The sequence below is a fragment of the Hoplias malabaricus genome, unplaced genomic scaffold (genome assembly GCF_029633855.1).
Source record: "Hoplias malabaricus isolate fHopMal1 unplaced genomic scaffold, fHopMal1.hap1 H_1, whole genome shotgun sequence".
NCBI lineage: Eukaryota > Metazoa > Chordata > Actinopteri > Characiformes > Erythrinidae > Hoplias > Hoplias malabaricus.
This window is the reverse complement of record NW_027101324.1, coordinates 2924485-2929532: the sequence shown is the minus strand read 5'-3', so window position 1 is coordinate 2929532 and position 5048 is coordinate 2924485. Positions and strand designations below refer to the sequence as shown.

The 5048-nt window shown below is 64.6% G+C and overlaps 1 non-coding gene and 1 pseudogene across 1 annotated transcript; both read left to right on the top strand.

Moving 5' to 3' along the window:
- Positions 1-1270: 1270 nt before the first annotated feature.
- Positions 1271-1424, top strand: LOC136685970 (5.8S ribosomal RNA). The gene has a single exon (XR_010800237.1). It is a non-coding gene; the product is annotated as a 5.8S ribosomal RNA (ribosomal RNA).
- Positions 1425-1840: 416 nt separating this feature from the next.
- LOC136685979 (28S ribosomal RNA) overlaps positions 1841-5048 on the top strand; it is a 4634-nt pseudogene continuing 1426 nt past the window's right edge.

Here is a 5048-nt window from a genome sequence, read left to right as displayed (position 1 = left end):
GAACGAGGAATTCCAAGTAGGCGCGGGTCACCAGCCCGCGTCGATTAAGTCCCTGCCCTTTGTACACACCGCCCGTCGCTACTACCGATCGGATGCCTCGGTGAGGTCCTCGGACCGTCCCCGGGGCGGCCCTCGAACGGGGGTCGCCTCCGGGCGATGGGAAGTCGATCGAACCCGGACATCTAGAGGGAGTAAAAGTCGTAACAAGGTTTTCGTAGGGGAACCTGCGGAAGGATCAATAACGGTGACCTGGCCGCGGTCGGCGCCCGCCGTCCGTGCCGGTTGTCGAGTAGGACTCGAGAGGCCAAACCTCCCCCGGCGGGTACCTTCAAGGTATGGACCGCAGAAGCCTCGTACCTTTCGTAGTCGGCCGACGTGAGTCTCTCCCCCCTCCGGGTGGGTGGACGTAGCGAGCCGGCTTCGGAACTCGGGGTTATGCGAGGACCGCCTTAGGTGCATAGGTACCCCGGTCCGCCCCCCTCGTTCGCGGGGGGGAGAGTGGCGCCGGAGCCGCCCGCCGGGTCGTTAAACAAACCATTGATCGTTGAAGGCTTTGATTGTGCGTGCGCGAGTCAAAGGGGCTTACTCACCCCCAGGGCGTTGGCCGGTGCTCGCCGGCCTCGGTGGGATCTCCCTGAACCCATCCCCCCGGCACAGGGGGCGGTGGTGGACGGGAGCGTACCGCCGGGCGAAACTCTTTCCCCTCGCGGGGTTAGAGCGGAGCTTAAGAGCGCATGCAAATAACCCCGATGTTGGCTTCGCAGAGACGGACCGTATAATAGTCTAAGGCCGGTGCGCGAGTTGAAGGGGCCTCACGAACCCCGGATGCGTTTAAACACCCGAAGGAGACGGCCGGTGCCCGCCGGTCCTGACTAGGTGGGATCTACCCAGCGCCTTCCCCTAAGCGGGGACTTGGGAGCGTACCACCGGGCCTCGCTCATACCCTCCGGGGTGGAGAGCTTGGCTTTGAGCGCACGCCTGAATGCCTTAGACCGGGACCCGTAACGCAGCGAACCAAACCCCTGGGCCTCGCCGGGAACGGCGGGTGCCTAGACCCCGGTCTCCTAAACCACGTAAGTCTCGGGCACCTACTCGGGCGATCGTCCCCCGGGCCGTAACTCCTCGGTCCGGTGGTTGACGCCCAGGTTCAATGACCTTCCCCCCTGCACGGGGGGGAAGGCACCCGGCTTGAAATATTGTCAAACATTGTCTCGTGTTCGAATGGCTTCCTTCGCCCGGCCTGTAACGGGCCGGGCACAAACCCATATACGACTCTTAGCGGTGGATCACTCGGCTCGTGCTTCGATGAAGAACGCAGCCATCTGCGTTAACTAATGTGAATTGCAGGACACAGATCATCGAAATTTCGAACGCATATTGCGGCCGCGGGGGTCCATCCCGCGGCCACGCCTGTCTGAGGGTCGCTTTACCCATCGATCGGTCTCCGCGCCCCCGCTGAGAGAGAGAGACCGCGGCTGGAAGCTCGCAGGGCCTGAAAACGGCCCTTCGTCTTCCCAAACGAAGACTCGGTTCCGAGCCAGTCCACGGGGCCCGTGTTGCGAGAGAGCTCCGTACAGGGAACGGAGGGAGAGCCGAGTAGGTCCGGGTCCACGTCCGTTACGGTCTCTCCCCGAGTCCCGAGCGGGGCTCCGCGCAGTCGGACGCGGGGGTGGCGAGTGCCGATTAAACCCAGCGAGCGGGCGAGTGAGCGGGCGGGCGAGCGGCCGGGGTGGGGGGGAGGGTGTCGCGGAGTTCGGTCTCGTGCCGGGCTCTCGCCCCTCGCCCCTAGCCTTCGGCCCTCCGCCTCCGCCCTCGCCCCCGCATAAGAAACCTCTGTGTGCGGCCTCAGATCAGACGAGACGACCCGCTGAACTTAAGCATATCAGTAAGCGGAGGAAAAGAAACTAACAAGGATTCCCTTAGTAGCGGCGAGCGAACAGGGAAGAGCCCAGCGCTGAATCCCACTTTCCCCTGACCGGGGTTGGCCGGGAAATGTAGCGTACGGAAGTCCGTAAGATCCGTCTCGGTGCGGACGCGGGACCAAGTCCTCGCGAACGTGGCTTCTTCCCATAGACGGTGAAAGCCCGGTAGCGAGTCCCGCGTTCCCGCCCGGGTAGGTCGGGCTTCTCGGAGTCGGGTTGCTTGGGAATGCAGCCCAAAGCGGGTGGTAAACTCCATCTAAGGCTAAATACCGGCACGAGACCGATAGCGAACCGAGTACCGTGAGGGAAAGTTGAAACAGGACTTTGAAGAGAGAGTTCAACAGAGCGTGAAACCGTTGAGAGGTAAACGTACGGGGACCGAGAAGACTGCCCCGGGGGATTCAGCCGGGCGGACGGCCCCGCGCTCGTCGGGTTCCGCGGTCGGGGGTGCGAGCGTATCCGGGCGAGAGGGGTGGGGTGCCGACTCCACCGCTCCCCGCTTCGGCTCTGCGCTTCGCCTCTGGACTTCGGGCCTGTCGGGCGTACGGAGGTCCGGCCCCGCCCGGTGTACTTTCCCCGCGTGGTGGTGAGTCGCGACCGGCTCCGGTTAGGCTTGGAAGGGCCCGAGGGTGAAGGTAGGTCCGTCCGGAGAAGGGAGCCCCACGCGGCCCCCGGACACGGGCGTTCCGCTACAGCCCCTCGCTCCGACTTCGCCGATAACGCCGGGGCCGTGGAGCAATGTCCTTTCCGCGTTCTCCCCTCCTCCGGGATGGGGATGGGGGCCCCCCCCGATCGTTCGGTCGAAGCGGGCCGGCTGGGCTGTCCTCAGCCCCGGGCTAGGCCCGCTACGGCGATGCGGGGGGCGATCCAGGCCCACAGCACCCGAACGCCTAAGGTCAGCGGCTAAGTTCGGACCCCGAACGACCCGTCTTGAAACACGGACCAAGGAGTCTAACGCGTATGCGAGTCGAAGGGACCAGAACCCCCGGAGGCGCAACGAAGGTGAAGGCCGGCGCGCGTCGGCTGAGGTGGGATCCGTCCTAACCCTCCGAGGGGGCGGGCGGCGCACCACCGGCCTGCTCTTCCCACGTGCGGAGAGCGGAGCCAGAGCATACGCGGTGGTACCCGAAAGATGGTGAACTATGCCTGGGCAGGGCGAAGCCAGGGGAAACCCTGAGTGGAGGCCCGCAGCGGTCCTGACGTGCAAATCGGTCGTCCGACCTGGGTATAGGGGCGAAAGACTAATCGAACCATCTAGTAGCTGGTTCCCTCCGAAGTTTCCCTCAGGATAGCCGGCGCCGAAACTTCAAGTTTTATCCGGTAAAGAAATGACTGGAGGCCGCGGGGCCGAAACGGGCCTCGCCCTACTCTCAAACTTTAAATGGGTAAGAGGCCCGGCTCGCAGGCTTGGAGCCGGGCATGGAATTGACGGTGCCGAGTGGGCCACTTTTGGTAAGCAGAACTGGTGCTGCGGGATGAACCGAACGCGCGGGTTAAGGCGCCCGACGCAGACGCTCATCAGACCCCAAGAAAGGTGTCGGTTGATATAGACAGCGGGGCGGTGGCCATGGAAGTCGGCATCCGCTAAGGAGTGTGTAACAACTCACCTGCCGAATCAACTGGCCCTGAAAATGGATGGCGCTGGAGCGTCGGGCCCATACCCGGCCGTCGCTGGCGGTACTTGTCTCCCACCCCCCCCAAAAGCCAGCGAGAATGAGAGAGAGAACCGAGACTCATGGGACCGTATGCCGCGACGAGTAGGAGGGGCGCCGCGGTGGCGCAGAAGCCTTTGGCGCGAGCCTGGGTCGAGCCGCCGCGGGTGCAGATCTTGGTGGTAGTAGCAAATATTCAGATGAGAACTTTGAAGGCCGAAGTGGAGAAGGGTTCCACGCCGACAGCGCTTGGCCGTGGGTTAGTCGGTCCTAAGGGATAGGCGAGCGCCGTTCGGAAAATGCTGGGGCGATGGTCTCGTCTGCCTCGCGCTGACCGAAAGGGGATCGGGCCAATATCCCCGTACCTGGGATTGGTGGAGATCGAGCCGCCGAGAGGCGCTCCCGTGGCGGTAACGCAAACGAACCCGGAGACGCCGGTGGGGACCCCGGGGAGGATTCTCTCTCCTTGCTAAAGAGCTGGAGCGCCCTGGAATGGGTTCGACCCCGAGATAGGGGCTCAACGCTCTGAAAGGCGTCGCATGCGCTATGCGACGGCCGGGACGTTTCCCATCGGCCCTTGAAAATCCGGGGGAGGTATAGTGAATTTCCCCCCAGGCCGTACCCATATCCGCATCAGGTCTCCAAGGTGAACAGCCTCTGGCGTGTTGGAACAATGTAGGTAAGGGAAGTCGGCAAGACGGATCCGTAACTTCGGGATAAGGATTGGCTCTAATGGCTGAGCTCGGTCGGGCCCGTGTCTGCTGATGCGGGGTCCGAAAGCCCGGTGCTGCCCGTGCGACGGGGAGCTGTTCCCGGTCCACCTTCGGGCCCCCCCCCACTGGGTCCTGCGCGCGAGGAAGCGCACGGCGAGAGATTGTCCCCCCAGTATATCCAAACCCCCGTGAACAAGGCTCCGTCTGTCTGTCGGGGTCGATGAGAGTGGGTCGCGGCGAGCGAGACCTTAAGCCCCGGTGCGTGTCCCCCCCTCGGCGGTGGCGCTTAGGGGGCCTCGGTCAGGTCGACGGTAGGGGAGCCGGTCGTCGGTGGGATGCCGGCGGGGGAGCGTCCTTCGGGACTAACCTCCGTCGGATGACCGCCTTCGGCCTCCCTCTCCCTACCTAAGCCGGGCCGGGCTCCCGACGCCCGTCGCCGGGTGGGCCGCCCCCGGCTAAGCTCGAGCGTCCGGCCCTTCGCTCTCCCCCGATGGGACGCGGAGGGACGCAATGGAACGTAGGTCCGCGTGGGGGGGTTGCGGTCTCTCGTGCGTGTGTGGACTCGTAGCGGGCCACCGCCGGTGGTGGGGCTTCGGTGGGTCGGGGCGGTGTCCCTGGAGCCTCGCGCGCCGAGCCTAGGCTCCGTGGATCTCTCGGGCTTATGAGTCTCGCCTCGGGGGGAGACCTCCGGGGCCGGGTCTCTCGGCCGGCACCTAACAGCCGAATTAGAACTGCTGCGGACAAGGGGAATCCGACTGTTT